General features: G+C 37.3%; 1 long non-coding RNA gene across 10 annotated transcripts in view; it reads right to left on the bottom strand.

The window, feature by feature from the left end:
• LOC144616106 (uncharacterized) overlaps positions 1-17154 on the bottom strand; it is a 237090-nt gene that overhangs the window by 73342 nt on the left and 146594 nt on the right. Inside the window, exon 5 of one of the 10 annotated variants that reach the window (XR_013555029.1) lies at positions 15285-15400. The exons of the other annotated variants lie outside the window; for them this stretch is intronic. This is a non-coding gene — a long non-coding RNA (uncharacterized LOC144616106). The remainder of the gene's footprint in view (positions 1-15284; positions 15401-17154) is intronic. 10 annotated transcript variants of the gene reach the window in all.

The following is a 17154-nucleotide window of genomic DNA, read 5'->3' as shown; positions in this document are numbered from 1 at the left end:
TTCTGTGTCTCCCTCTCTCTCTGCCCCTAACCTACTCGCATTCTGTCTCTGTCTTTCTCAAAAATAAATAGACATTAAAAAAAAATTAAAAACAAAGTTCAGAATTAAGTCAAAAGGCATTACAATTATACAGTAGCAAACACACTGCATCCTGGTATCTAAGACCATTGCTTATAAAACTAGGCTTCTAACTTCAGTATCATTCTCTCACAGGTTATCATTCTCACTGGAGGGCAGTTGTCTGAAAAACCTCTAGGCCATGCTCATATTGAACTTCTGAAACTGAGTCCACGACGCTGTCTGGTAGGGCAAGAGCAGGCATGGTAACAAATCCCAAGTCAAGATAGCCAGCTGGTTTCCCAGGAAACCAATGGACGGTCTTTCCAAAGTTGTAGTAACTTCTGGCAGAAATATCATATTACTAACGATTCTTGTTTCATTGGAAGATAATAGATTTTTCCCTAATTAATTATAGGCAATGGTCTTCGATACCAGGATGCAGTGTGTCTGCTACTTTGTTATACAATGAACCAGACATGTGCTTCATCTTAAAAGAGATGGACGAGATTCAGAATGAGTGTGGCAGTTAAAAAAGTACCTTTACAGAATCAAGACCTATAAATATAGAGAGCAAATTGGTGGTTCTGGCGGGGAGGGAATGCGAAGATGAGCAAAATGGGTGAAGGGGAGAGGTAGATACAGGATTCCACTCATGGAATGAATAAATCACAGGAACAAAAGGCACAGTATAGAGAATATAGTCAATGACATCATAAAGTGTGGTATGGTGACAGATGGTAGCTAATGGGGAGCACAGCATAATTGTAGAGAAGTTGAATCACTATGTTGTACACCTGAAACTAACGTAACATTGTGTGTCAACTATACTCAAATACAAAAAAAATTTTAAGGTACCTTTATGTCTTAGACCTGCATATTTGACTGTTTGAACTTTTTCTTTCCTGGGTTTCAAATATAAGAATGCTACAGTCATATCACTTAAAGAGACACAAAGTATCAGTGAGTTAGGACTGTTCTTCCAGAATTGGCACAAATCTGGGCGAATAAAATATCACTGGAGAAACCCTAAATATCCAATAGGTTAATAAATTAGTAAATCGTAATATAACAACTTATTTAATAATTCACATTACTTAAAATAGTGATTGAAATTTTAAATAGCATAAGAAAGAGCTTATGGTAAACGGTCAAGTAGAACCCAAATTAAATATACCTATAGTCACAATTATAGTTCAAAAATAAAAAATAGGAGTTCCTGGGTGGCTCAGTCGGTTAAGCTCAGGTTAAGTTGATTTTGGCTTAGGTCATGATCTCATGGTTCCTGAGTTCAAGCCCTGCATCATGGAACTCTGCATTGACAGTTCCTTGGGATTCTCTCCCTCTCCCTCTCTCTCTGCCCTTCCCCAACTTGCACGCCTGCATGTGTTCTCTCTCTCGCTCTCTCTCGCTTTCTGTCTCTCAAAATAAATAATTAAAAAAATTTTGAAGTAAGTAAGATTAACAGGAAATACATTAAAAAAGTTAACATAATAAGATTATGGGTAGCTATTTTCTTTTTCTTTGTTTTGTAATTTTGGTAACAGATACATGTAATTATAAGGGAGGAAAAATAAGCTTTTATTTCAATTGTCAAAAATAAATGAGTAAACATGTAAAAATCCCTTAAAAAATGCAAAATAGCACATCATCATCAGATTACTGGGAAATATTTACAAATGTAAAAAGTTGATTATCACTTAACTGCATTATGAAAAGCAATTAACGATTCAATAACAAATGGGTTGCTTTATGATGATTCTATAGCAAAATGAATTTGAAATACACCTTCCAGTAATCAAATGAATACAACTGCAAAAAAATTGCTCATATTCTCTTTGTTTGTTTCTCTCATGAGCCAGTTATTTATGTGCTTTTTTTTTTTTTTTTTTTTTTTTGGCCATAACTGTATAAACCAATTAATAATTTCAGTGCATCTATTTACTATGCTAACCACACACCTCCCCTACAAATACTTCCCTGGTCTGAATTAAGACAATTTCTATTAGAAAAATAGTTCCAATAACTTGGCTCACTGGCCCTGGACTAATTATTGTGATTATAAGCTGTTAAGTGAAATCAATGCTATTGGCCACATGCTGGCTAAGTTACAGAGTGTCTAGATTTTTTGCTTTCTTTTTGCATCTATTTTTTCAATGGAAAAGAATATATTATTATAGTTTATATTTTCAGACTAACTAAATATATTCTTTTCCACAAAGTTCCTTTTGTTAAACAATTTTTTTTAAACCTCTATCCTTGTTTCCTATTCTGTGTCATTCCTTCCATTCACTCATTTCCCACAGGCATTTTTTAAAGTAAACTTATTGTTTTGGAACAATTTTAGGTTACAGAAAAAATGCAAAGGTAATACAGAGTTTCCATATATGACACAGCCAGTTTTCTCTATTATTGACATTTTACTTCAGTATGTTATATTAGTTACAGGTAATGAACTCATACTGATACATTATTATTATTAACTAAAGTCCATAATTACATTTTCTTAGTTCTTTCTTTAAGGAAAGGAGACAGTAATAATGTAAATGACTAACATTTACATGGCTTTTATGAGCAGACACTGCTACAAATGCGACATGCATATTAATGCACTTTATCCTAGTATAGACTTAAATCCATAAGGTCAAGAAGCTGGAAGAACTCCAAACAGGATAAACCAATGAAATCCATACCGGGACACATGATAATTAAACTTCTGAAAACTAAAAGCAGAGAAAATAATCTGAAAAGCCACCAAAGAAAACTGACATCTTACTTATTGGGAAAAATAACTTGAACGGCAGCAGATTTCACTTCAGATAGTACTCATATATCTCCATTTCATAGGTGAATAAACAGAGGTACTTAAACATTCAGTAACTTTGTGAAGAAGCCAGGTTGTTTGATTCCAAGGTCTGTGCTCTTACCTCACGCTTAATGAAGCTATAATTAGGCAGCCACTACTTTAAAGATTCACATACATTCAAGCCCAGTTCACCAGAACACCAAGTTGTATAGCTCTGTGGAACCACGCCCCAGTTAATAATAAAATGTGATTCTATCTGGAATGTTTTTCATACATATATGTGCTTCTTGGGACTCTCCCTGAAGTTTCAGAGAAATTGAGAACTGTTGGAAGATTCAGATGTTCTAGATCCTACAGAGACTCAACTTAGAAATAGTAACTATATACATAACTATTTATAAACTTAAGAATGAACGTAACAAGAACCATGCGGTACCTATAAAATGAAAATAAAATACCTATGGCTAAAAGAAATAAAAGATTTAAAGACTTCCACTTCAAGGAATGTGAGGTAGATGTACTTTTCCCTGTTCTTCCTTCTAATTACAACTAAAATTCCTGGGCACTATATACAAAACAAGCATACGAAGACTCTGAAAGATAGAAATAAGGCAGATAGGCTCGGGAATATCAGGGCCTGAGAAATGAGATGAGTTACATTAGTGGGAGGTTTCTTTTGTTGTTGTTGGTTTTTATTTATTTGTTATCTCTTATATCCCACTTTTGGTGCTAAGGAAGCTGGCAACCTGGGAATGCAAACTGTACAGACAAAAAAATCCATCTGCAAAAAGTCTGCTATCTGCAGCCAAAGGAACAGGATAGGGGCAGCCTAGAAAGAGAAACTTTTTAGATAATCTATTCCATCCAAACACAAAAACAATAAAAAAAAAAAAGTGGCCCCCACTCATGTCAGTAAAGAGTAAGTAGAAAGTCAAGACTTCCTCTCCAAGAGGTTTCAACAAGGTGTCCCAACACCTTTACAGTAGTGTCACAGAAGAAAGTATGACTTTTGTTGCTTTCATTCCCTTAGAGAAGTAAAGAAGCCTTCCTTTCCGTGTTAGGGGAGATCACCTGGGAAGTCTGGACTTCAACACCTACCCAGCATTAATGAGGCATTCCTTCCCTTCCTTGGTGAGTGGTGTTAGAAGAAGCTTAGTGAAGAGTCAAGACATTCACCATCTCCCCTTAGTTACAAAGCCACTGCCACCATGCTGCCAGTGGGACAATGGGAAGAGCTGGACTTGAAGCCTGCCCACCAATAACAAGGATCCCCCTACCTTACATGCAAACAAGGCTGAGTAGGGAGCCTGGACTTCTATTTCCACTTTAGAGTAGTAAGTTGGTGCCTCACTTTCCACTTTCAAAGAGATATTACACAAAGCCAGCTAAAATAGAGGCTTACATAAAACCAGCCTCATGATCCAAAAAGTCCAGGGTTAAATAAAAAATTACTAGTCATACCATGAATGAGAAAGATCTCAAAACAAATGAAAAAAGGCAATCATCAGACACCAACACTAAGATGGCAAACATGTTAGGATCTGACAAAGATTTGAAAGAAGCCATGATTAAAAATGCCATAATGGCAATTATGATGATGCCTGAAACAAATGAAAAAATACAAAGTCTTGGAAAAGAAACAAGAGGTATAAAGAAGAACCAAATAGAAAATTTAGAACTGAAAGCTATAATAACTGAAACGCAGATTTCAGTATAGGGGCTCACCAGCAGAACAGAAGCCATAGAGGAAAGAACTAATGGATAGGAAGATAGAGCAATAGAAATTATCCAACCTGAACAACAGAGTGAAAATAGACTGGACAAACTGAAAAGAACCTCATAGTTGTGGAATTATGATAAAAGATCTAATATTTGTGGCATTGGATTGCTGGAAAGCAAAGAGAAAGGGTGTGCATAGGGGGGAGTTGAAAAGGTATTCAAAGAAATCATGACTGAAACTCCTCACGTTTTGCAAGAGACCTAAAACCACATATTCAAGAAACTTGATGAATCCAAAGAAGGATAAACCAAAGAAATTCTCATATAGATGCCGCATAATTAAACTCCTGAACACTAAAGAAAAATGTACACTATCCATAGTGGAAAAACAACTTGAATGGTAGCAGATTTCTCATCAGAAACCATTGGGATCACAAGGAAGCAGCATGATATGTTTTAAGTGCTGAAAGAAATCAACTGTCAATACAGAATCCTACACCCAGGGAAAATATCCTTCAGGAATAAAGGACATTCAAAGGTGAAATAAAATTAAGAATTTGCCACCAGTGTACCTACCCTGAAAGAAGGGTTAAATGAAGTTCTCTGAACACAAAGGAAATGACAATAGGAGGGATCTTGGAATTTCAGTAAAGAAGAAAGAACATGGTTAGAAAACTCTGAGTAAATACAATAAGTTTAATTTCTCTTGAGTTTTCTAAATTATAACTGATGTTTAAAGCAAAAATGATAACACTGTTGTGATTCTAAGTGTATCTAGAGGGAAGATTGAAGACAAGTATATTAAAAATGAGACAGGGTAAAGGAAAATGAGGCAGTAGGTAAAATGACACACCAGTAGACTATGATTAATTATATACATATAATGTGATAATTAAAGCAAGCGGTGAAAGACAAAGACAGGCAGAGTGAATTAAAAACATGACACACTATATGCTGTTTACAAAGAATTCGTTTCAAAAACAATGATATAGTCAGGTTCAAAGTAAAAAGAAGGAAAAAATAAACGATGAGAACAATTTTAAAAAAGCATGAAAGGCTATGCTAATATTAAAGTAAACCTCAGAACAAAGGCAATTACCAGAGACAGAGATCAGGGATAAACATTATATGATGAGAATATTGTCAATTTACCCAGAAGATGTAGCAATCATAAGTGAGTATGCAGACAACAGAGTTGGAAAATACGTGACGCAAAACTGATAGACCTGAAAAGAGAAATAGACAAATCCACTCATTATAGTTGGAGAATTCATTATCATCACTCAACAATCGATAGAAGACAGAAAAACCAGTAAAAATATGGAGGAACTCAACAATAACATGGGACAACAGGATCTAATTAATATTTATTGAACATTGTACCCAACAACAGTAGAATATACATCCTTTTCAAGTACTCATAGAACATATAGCAAAATAGGCCTTGGACCATAAAAAACAAACCTCAACACACTTAGGAGAATTGCAATACTCCGAACGTGTTCTCCAACTACCAAAGAACCAGACTAGAAATCAGTAACAAAATAATGGGAACATCTCCAAATGCTTGAAAAGTGAACAGCAGATGTTTATGCAATCCATGGGCCAAAGAGGAAGTCTCAAAATAAATATAAAGAGTGCATGGAACTGAATGAAAATGAAAACACATCAAAATTTGTAAGACACATCTAAATCAGAACCAACAGGGAAATTTATAGCCCAAATGCATACATTAGAAAAGAGGAGATGTCTCATATCAATAATCTAAACTCCCACCTCAAGAACCAAAAAGAAGGGAAATTAAAACCAAAGAAAGATGGTAAGAGCAGATCTCAGTGAAATTGAAACCAGAAATAAAACACTGAATGAAACAAAGATCTGGTTCTTTGAAAAGATCAATAAATTGACAAACCTTGAAAAAGGCTGTCAAAGAAAAAACAAAGACTTACCAACACCAAAATTGAAATAAGGGTTGTCACTATTAATACTGCAGACATCAAGGGGATAATAAGGGAATTTGACAACTTGGACAAAAAAACAAACAAAACAAAAATTACTACAACTCTCCTGATCCAAAATATATCATTTGAACAGCCTTGTAAGTATGTATTTTAAAAACTGAATTCACTGTTTAAAAATTCCTAAAAAGGAAATCTCCAAGCTCAAATGGTTTCTTTGAGAATTCTACAAAATATATAAAGATTTAACAAGCAATTCTATACAAACTCTGAAAAAATAGAAAAGAACACTTCCAATTCATTTTGTGAAGCTGGTATTTACATGATGCCAAAATTTATAAATTGATAAAATATAAATCTCTATATATTAGAAAATCAAGTTAAAAGATAAATAAAAATTACAGGGGCATCTGGGTGGCTCAGTCAGTTAAGCATCTGACTTCGGCTCAGGTCATGATCTCACGGTTCGTGCTGACAGCTCAGAGCCTGGATCCTGCTTCACATTCTGTGTCTCCCTCACTCTCTGCCCCTCCCCCACTTGCACTCTGTCTCTCTCTCAAAAATAAAATTAAAAACAACATTAAAAAAATTTACAAAATGTAAATAAAAATACAAAAATATTTGGGGCAAAAAACAGTGTATAGAGAAACAAAGCTACGGCCCAATATCACTTATGAATATAGACACACAAAAATCTTTAATAAAATACTAGCATCTACAATTCAGCAACAAATAAGAATTATATACCACATCCATGTGAGATTTATTCCAGGGATGTAAGACTGATTCAATATAAAAAAAATGAATCCAGGTAATCTGTAATATTAATAGCTAAAGAAGAAATATCACATGATCACCTTAACGCAGAAAAGGCATTTGACATGATTCAATACTCATTCCTGATGAAAATTCTCATAAAAATAGGAATAAAGGCAAACTTCCTCAACTTGATAAAGAGCACCTACAAAAAACTTTAGCTAAAATTATCCTTACTGGTAGAAGGACTGAATGGTTTCCTTTTGAGCTTGAGAAAAGGCAGATGACAGCACTCCGCATTCTGATTCAGTACAGTGCTGGAAATTGTACCCAGGGCAACAAGGCAAGAAAAGGAAATAAAAGACATATAGGCAGAGAAATACACTGCATGATTGTATACTTAGAAAATTTTTTTTAAACCTTTATTGTTGAAAGACAGAGAGAGACAGAGCATGAGCAGGGGAGGGGCAGAAAGAGAAGGAGACACAGAATCCAAAGCAGGCTCCAGGCTCTGAGCTGCCAGCACAGAGCCCAATGAGGGGCTTGAACTCACGAACCGCAAGATCCTGACCTGAGCCGAAGTCGGACGCTTAACCCACTGAGCCACCCAGGCGCCCCTAGAAAGTGTTTTTTTTAAAGAACAAGCTATTAATACACAGACCTTGAATAAATCTTCAGCATGTATGCTGCATGAAAAAAGCTCATCCCCAAAGGTTACCTACTATATAATTCCATTAATAAAACATTCTTTTTTTGAGAGAGAGAGAGAGAGAGATCACACACACGCGCGCGTAAGCTAGCAGAGAAGGAGCAAAGGGAGAGAGGAGGAGAGAGAGAATCTCAAGCAGGCTACACACCCAACCCAGGGAGGAGTCCCCTGCAGGGCTTGATCTCATGACTGTGAGGTCAGGACCAAAATCAAGAGTCGGAGGTTCAACAGGTGCCCCTAATAAAACATTCTTAAAATGATGAAATTGTAGAAACGAACAACAGATTAGTGATTGTCAGGGGTGGGAAGGGTATGAATGGGACAAAGGAGCTACGGATGTAAAAGGGCAACCTGAGGGAGGTCTCTGGTGATGATAATGTTCTGCATTTTGACTGTGTCAATGTCAACATCCTGTTTGTCATATTGTTTTGCAAGATGTTACCATTGGTAAAAACTGGGTAGATGGTGCATAGTATTTCTCTACATTATTTCTTACAACTGAATGTGTATTTATAATTACTGCAAGATTAAAAAGTTTATTTTTTTAGAAAAAAAAAAGATAAAAATGTAGTTACACAGCACACTACTGGCTAGAAGACCAAATTTTGCTAAGGATTATTTTTGTCCTAATTAATGAGCAGACTTTGTACAAGAGAAATCACAATCAGCTAAAATTTAAATTCTAAATTTATAAAATATAAAACCTCTTACATTAAAAAAATAGAAAATTAAAAGATAAACAGGGGTGCCCATCTAGCTCACATGTGACTTTTGATCTGTCATGAGCTCAAGACCCGTGGTTGTGTATAGAGCTTACTTAAATAAATAAGTAAGTAAGTAAGTAAGTAAGTAAATAAATAAATAAATAAATAAATAAAAATTATAGGGGCACCTGGGTGGCTTAGTCAGTTAAGCATCCAACCTCACCTCAGGTCACGATCTCATTGTTCATGGGTTTGAGCCTCGCATCAGGCTTGCTGCTGTCACTGCGGAGCCTGCCTCGGATCCTCTGTCCCCCTCTCTCTGCCCCTCCCCTGCTTACACTCTCTCTCTCAAAAATAAAGAAACTTTTTTTTTAATTACAAAAGCCTTATTCAAATAAATAAATACTCTAAACTAGCAATAGAGAGAGGCACCAAAAAAAATGGACAGTTTACAAAAGGGGAAATATGCATGATCAGTAAATAATATTATACAATGTTTACCATCCCTAGTTATCAAAGAAACATGAAATAAAACAACATTACACATGCCTCAAGTGTCTAGCAGAGCACTGACCAAACTGTGAACCTTCCTACCCCACCTGGAATTCAATTTGCTAGATCATTTTTCCTCAGTAATCTAAATGAATTCATAACAATTCTCTCTGAATACATCCATTAGAATAATTTACAAGATACTGTACTTCCCTTGACTTCTTGGCCTAGAATATCCTAATTTGTCTTCTTGGCCTTCCTTAGAATAACATTAGGATGTTAGCTGGATATTTTTTAATTCCAAGTCTCTCCCCCAGAGGGAGAACGATGGAGTCTAGGAAAAGGGCCTATAATCCAGATCTCAGAGGTGCAGGTGTTTATAAGAAATGATACCTCCATTAGGCACAACCCACACACTTCTCCCAGAACTGGGTGTGACACCCTCAGAAGCCTTGTTACGGTCGGTACGCTTAGCCACAGGCCAGTATGCACAATGATACATACGTTTTAGGTTTCCAAATTTTGAATGTACTTTATGGTTTTGTTTTTCTCCTAAGATACATCTCTCCATTTGTCTTAGTTTATGCTGCTGTAACAGAACACCATAGGCTAGATGGCTTTAAAGAACAAACATTTATTTCTCACAGTTCTGGAGGCTGGGAAGTGTAAGATCAAGGTGCTAGCCAATTTGGTGTCTGGTGACAGCCTTCTTCCTGATCTACAGATGACCACCTTCGTGCTATATCCTTACATAGAGGAGAGAGAAATCATCTCTCGTCTCTTCTTATAAGGGCAGTAATTTGTTCACGTGAGCTCCACCCTTGTGATCTAATTACTTCCCAAAAGTCCCTTATTCCATCACATTGGGAAATAGTAATTCAACATGTGAATTTGAGGGGGACACAAAGATACTGTACGTAGCACTTTTAGATCAAGTTATGACCAGATTGCACAAAGTTTCTCCTCTTAGTCTATGAAAGACTTGAAAAAAGAGTAGGAATTAGACTTTGGTCTGAGGTTGGGAAGTAAACAGCCTGACCCTAACACTTACAGGGCAAGAGAATAGATGGAGACACTTAAATACTGTGAGCTTTGAGGCCTTCAAAGTCAAGCCAAGCAATCCTGGCCCACAAGGCGTGACTGATCTCCCCACCAGTGGCCAGTCTTCAGTTACGGTTCTTTGGGTTTAGAGGTAGGCACATAAGCTTTGCAAACTGCTCTTTGGAAGTAGGACATGGTAAAGAGCCTACACAGGTCCAGAAAGTGTCTGGACAAAGAATTCTGAGGTTCCAGTAACCAAAGCATAATCTAGAAGGGAAAGGTATGGTCTCTACATGAACAAGTCTTTTTTTGGCCCCAAGAATGCCCCATCAGGAGGAGCTCAGCTAGAGAGCACAAGGGAGTTTTCAGAAGCCCAGAGCCCAGGGAAAGGATGCTTCTTGCCAGATCTAGGAGTAATTCTCCACACAAGTGGAAAATTTTATAATTCAGTCTGTTGACTATTCAAAAATGAACAAGCAATTTGATTGGTTTCATTCCCAGGCACTCACCCAAAATGATCTTAATGAGTCATTGTCCATACTTCATCTTTATCTTCTCACAACTTAGGCATTATTGGGAAAAGTGAGATAGACCTGGAAGTTTTGGTGAGTGTTCTTTTTCTTTCTTTTATATTTGCATGGGGTGGGGGTGGGGAAGGTACACAGATCAGAGGTTCAGAGGTGGAATATGTCTCTGCTTATGTTCTCTGTTGCAATACGATGGAATGCACACACATATCACTGCTAAGATGGTAACCAAGGCATTCCTCTTTTATTTATGCCTCATCTCTATCCTAAAAGTATGAGACAGAATTATTATTCATTATAATTCACTGTGAATTGTAAGCTTTTGTCATCATACAATGTGCTTTCACATATGGCATTTTATTTCACTCCAGTATAATAGATTGCATTTGAGAATAACTCTTGATTCCTAACTTTTGGTTCAGTAATAATAAACAACTTCACATATTCATTGGATAAATATATGCTAAATGCTTTTTATGCATCAGGTACTATGTAACATGTTGGAAATATAATAGTGAATGTTTGTGTCCTCACTAAATTTATAATCTAGTGGGGAAAACAGACAAAAAGAAGGAAAAAATAATTATCAAATTTTAATAAGTAGCCTTTATGTGGATAAAACACGAGAGACTGAAATGCAGAATATACAGTGGCATGGGGGGAACTATTTCAGGTCTTTGTTTAAATAAAGATCCCTAAAATTTTTAAGGAAGCCTTTTCTGACCACTCTACCAAAAGTAGCAATCATTCTATTCATCTTCTCCCCTTTGTTTTCTCATACACACACACTCACACATACATTTGCTTCCTTATTTTGTTTTTCTCTCTTCTCATATGTAAGTTCTGTGAGGACAGGAACTGTTAACCTTTTTACTGTGATCGTTGTTTTTCTTTCTCTTCTAGGACTAGAATAGTGCCTGATACAGAGTAGGTGCTCAGTAAGTACTTATGGAATGGATGAGTGAATGAATGAATGAATGAATGAGCTAGTCAGGAAGAGACTTTCCAAAAAGCAAATATATAAACTGAGACCTAACAATGGATCCAATCATGCAAGGGGTAGGTGGGGTGGGAGGAGACCTTTCCAGGTAGAGGAAACAGCAGCTGCAAAGACCCTGAGACAGGAAAGAGGTTAACATTTAAGGAACAGAAGGAAGGCCCATGTGCTGGAGGCATGTGTTAGGAAGTGGCTGGAACTGAGTTTACAGGCCAAGGTAAACATTGGGTTTCACTGTAAACACATGGGGAAGAGATATAAGCAAGGAAGCTTAAACATAACCACTGTTGCTCCTGTTTAAAGTATCTATTGGAGGATGACAAAAGTGTGACCAGAGAGACCAGTAATGAGACTAATAGATATTAGCCTGTATCTATTGTGCACTTACTCTTACCAGGCACTGGTCCAAGGGCTTTATGTATCATTTTATTTAAGTAAAATTTTAGCTTGATTGATTGATAGATTCTCTCAATATTTTTCAAATTATTTTTCTCAAGCTTTATTTTTCCATATTATAATCTACTTCAGTATAATATCAGATACAGCAAGAAAAAAAGTCATTATTTTAAGGTTACTATGTTAGCATTTAATGGAGCTCCAAAGAGAACACCACAATTTTCATGTATTTTCCTTCTGAAAATTTTGAGAAATGTTCTCATAGATATTTAAGAAATACAACTGATTCTTAAGCATTTGAAAATGGTGTTTGGAGGAGAATAGTAATCCAGCAATGTGTGGGATCATCTAGGTTAGGGGATATTCTAAAGTGGGAATTTAGCTGGGAAATGGATAGGTAATCCAGATATTAGGCAACAAAGCCTGTACTAAATTGACTCCAGTGAGAAATAGGCAAAGAAGATAAATACAAGAAAAACCACAAGAAAATAAAATGGAAACAATTTGATTGAATAGGGGGAAAGCAGAAAAGGGAAGAATTAAAGATGTCTTCAAGGTTCTGAGAAAGAGGGATGTGTGCACTGTACGTACGTAGCACTGTTGATACCCTGCCCAGATCCCCTTCATGGACCCACTGCATCTATCCCCCAACTGCTGTAGATATTGTGGATTAGGACTCACAGTTACGCTCTTGCCTGGACATGTGCCCTCAAGAATTGTCCTCAGCCGACTGGAGCTGCCCTTCCCCCAGCTGCCGGGGGGGGGAGGGGGGGGGGTTATGTCCCCCCTCTCCGAGGACTGATGTGGGATGTGCCCGCAAGGGGAGACAACTTAAGAAGCTATTCATTCCCCTTAAGCCATTCCCTCTAAGATCAGGCTGAAGCTGGTTTTCAGCTGAAACCACACCTTTGCTTCGCTTCTGTCCTTGCCTCATCTGTTTCCCTCACTTCGTTACACGTTTCTCCCGAGAGCACTTCCTCAAGAAGTCACTTACTCCAGAATCCCTGTCTTAAGCTCTGCTTCTATGGATACTGACCCCAAGATAGAAGAGTATGGGAAGAGCTGGAGAAATGGACAGAAAAAGGGAACTTAAGAGAAGGGTGTTAATTTGGATTTGTTTGATAAATACTATCAATCCTTACCAATGTAGTCTTAGTTCTCTTGGATGCACCTTTCACGCATGCTCACAGCCAGTGGAGGAAACTGTGAGATACTGAAGAAGTAAGGCACCTTACAAGTACATCCGATCAAAAACTGACTTTATGATATCACTTCTTTGACTAGAGATCCAAATGCCCATTGGATGAGTCCTAAGTGCCTTTTATTGAGTGACCCAAATTTTGAAATCTAAGTACTTTTCAGATAGAGAATGGAGAACCCATGAACACCTAGGGATCAGCAAAACATCCCCAACAATTTTTCAAGCATTTTATTTTTGGCAAAACTCAATTTAACTCATTTTGCAAGCACTCTTCCCTCCAGTTTTTAAACCCATGGGTATTTCAAAGGAAATTTAATCCATATGTTTCTGATTCATTTACATTTTAAGTCATAAAAATGTTATTTTTATAAGAGCTGTTTGATATCCAAGAAACTTTCTGAGCCTTTTAAAAAATCTCTTTAAAGTCTTGTTGGTCGGAGCCAGGGAGCAGACATGATGTGTGATGCACCACCCGAAAATGTGATCCAGACAGACTCAACCAGAGACTGACCTCAGAGCAATGCTTGCCACATCCAGCCAAAAAAATAATGGCAACGAGATGATCAAGAAAGTTGGTCTGGACACCAGAGAGTCTTTGAGAAACACAAGAGAAGCCAATGGAAAATGATAGCAAAGATTAAAGTAGGATTCATTAGCGTGTCACTGATGTGTTTGGGCATATAAGGACCAGACTTGCATGCATTACAACAAGCTATCGTTCCTGGCAGCTTTCAGGAAGATCTGCAGACTTCTAGAGGACAAAGTCCCCTATCACCACCCAAATATTTTACGTGAAGAAAAGCGTGCCTTTCTCAGTATTGTATATTAGAGTAAAACATCAAAATAACATTCAAAGGACTTTTAATTAATTTATTGCATATGTGTACAGAGTACTAGGCAGTGATTAAAAGGATGATGTAAATATGTGTTTAATGATACAGAAAGATGTGACACATTGCTAATTGAGAATTATGGTGAGAAAACTGTATATGATATTGGGACCACATTTTTGGTTAAGAAAAACCAAATATAAAAAACATGTTTTTATATATGCATATCAAAATACTAAAAAGTAACTGTGGTTAGGATAATTGACAGGACTGGATGCCTTTCTTTGCTCAGCTACGTTATTGCTTTTAACTTTTCTACAATATGCATTGTGTAAGTTAACAACAACAATAACAACCACCACCACCACAACAAACTACTTTTGTCTGCACTTTAAAAATTGCGCAGAATAGTATTCCTATAGTGTTGTGAGAGGGTAATGCCCTTCTCTTTCTCCTCATTTCTTCTGCTCAGGAACAATAGTGCATGGGGTCCAAGCCGGAGGGGGTGCTACAGCAAGCATAGATGATCAAATCGTCTGAGATTGCTGGAATGCAGTCGTTCATCTGGAATGGCTGAATCTATGGTGACCATGCTTTCTGAACCCCAAATTGGTCACACGATCTAATGTGTGGGGGGCATACGACAGGAGAGATTATTTTAAATCAGAACCGCTCTCAAAATTGTAGGACATATGGTCGTTCTGGCTACAAGGCACGTTGCTTCAGAAAGGAAGAAAAATTCGAAAAGGCAATCTATGGAGCGCTCTGAAGGAAAAAATAATGGCTGGTAATTTATAAAACTGCGGTTGTTCATACCGAACATCCCCTGAACAAGGAGAACTCTTTTGATTCCCCCTCATGTAGACGTAGACAGCATTTGAAATCCAAAGGACTATTACTCTCACATCTGTTGGCATCTATTTAGTTGCTGTCTGAAGTACTCCCTGTACAAAATGTGCACAACTGCCGATATTAATTATCTCATAAATTCTCTCGAAACCTGTAAAATCAATGCTCTCCCCTGGAGAGCCACTCCCCCTAATGTCATTAGCACCCCATTTCCTCTCCCCTTGGCTACCATCCCCACCAACCTCAGGACTGGTTCCGAGTCACAGGCCACTTTACTTTCGGTTCAGCTGGGCTCCTAACACCCTCTTTGATCATCAAGACAGGGCAAAGGAAAGCAGAAACATCATTTTCTGAGGTCCTATTAGTAGAGAAAAGTTAGATAAATGATCCTTAATGCTTTCATTACAAAAAAAGAAAGTGATTCTAATTCTAATCAAATGGAATAGGGTAAGGGGAGAATTCAATTAATTATCACGTAAAATTAAGTTATTTCAAAACCCTGGAAAGACTTTCTGTTTTAACATTCTGTGATGATTTTATTTAAATATATCGTACTCTCACCTTCTGAAATGACTGAATTAATTTTAAGTAGGCATTAACTTTGAAGCCAAAAATGATGAAATGTTTAACCAACTGGCCTGTCATGGTTAATCATGCCCTCCTACCAAACACTTTCTGTTCAACTCACGAGAATATAAACTCTCTCTAGGGGACAATTCTCAGATGCTGGCAAATCTCTCTTCCAATAAACAGCCTTTTTTAAAAAAGTTTGCCAGGACCCTAATTGATGGATAAATGTCATGTAGGGGCAAGGTCCTCTCCAGATAAGACCCACATAAATGAACCTCAAAAGTCCTTCATCCCATAGCAAAGCAATGGGATGCTCTACTGATCCCTTGGTTTAAGAAAAGGTATATGTATGTATGTGTGTGTGTGTGTGTGTGTGTGTGAGAGAGAGAGAGAGAGAGACAGAGAGAGAGAGAGACAGAGACAGAGACAGAGACAGAGAGAGGAGAGAGAGAAGAGAGACAAATTGATTTGGTCTTTGATATGTTCATCCCCCAGTGTTCTGTTGTCATTGTTCCATGGGTTTTGGATAAAAATATCACCAAAGAAGTGGCACCCAACATTAGACTTCATATGAAATATTATTAGAGAGCATAGGTACCTAATGAAAAATTATCTAATTTAGCCATTCGTTCATTCACTCACTCGTTAATTCATTCAATAACTAACTTGAGAACGCACTAAATGGCAGCCATTAGGTATTGAGAATGCAGAGATAAGTGAGGCAGAATCCCTGCATTCGAAGAATTAATACTCCAGCTGCTGGACAAATCAACCAATTAAAAAATGAGGAGTGACATATGTGGAACTTGAGAAACGTAACAGAAGACCATGGGGGAAGGGAAGGGAGACAAACTAGTTACAGAGAGGGAGGGAGACAAACCTTAAGAGACTCTTAAATACAGAGAACAAACTGAGGGTTGATGGGGGAGGGGCGAAGGACAGGGGAAAACAGGTGAGGGGCATTGAGGAGGGCACTTGCTGCGATGAGCACTCGGTGTTGTATGTAAGCGATGAACCATGGGAATCTACCCCCAAAACCAAGAGCACACTGTATACACTGTATGTTAGACAACTTAACAATAAATTATATTAAATAAATAAATACATAAAAATAAATTAAAAAGTGCAGAGTGAGCTGTACAAGACAATGAAAATTGTATATGGTACTAAGAGAAGAAAGGTAATATTCTCAGAAAAGTTGGCATGTGAGATACATTTTAGAGAATAATTAGGAGTCACTCAAACCAAGAGTAGGGGGAAAATGGAAAATCTGTGTGAATGCAGGAAAAAAAATGGATGAATGAATTTTTGGTACATCTTGGTCAATGAGTTATCACATCCCTACCAATTAAGGCTGGTAGGCTAGATCCCTCTTTCCCCCCAAAACATAAGAGCTAAGCTGTGGTAAGACTTAACGTTTGAAAACAATCAATTGGAAAAATACATTTGGGGGTCACGTGGGTGGCTCAGTTGGATGAGCATCCAGCTCTCGATTTCAGCTCAGGTCATGATCCCAGTGTCATGAGATCCAGTCCCACATGG

Source organism: Panthera onca, chromosome B1, assembly GCF_046562875.1.
Source record: "Panthera onca isolate mPanOnc1 chromosome B1, mPanOnc1 haplotype 2, whole genome shotgun sequence".
Taxonomy (NCBI): Eukaryota; Metazoa; Chordata; class Mammalia; order Carnivora; family Felidae; genus Panthera; species Panthera onca.
Note: the sequence above shows the minus strand (reverse complement) of the source record. Positions and strands in the feature narration are given on the sequence as shown.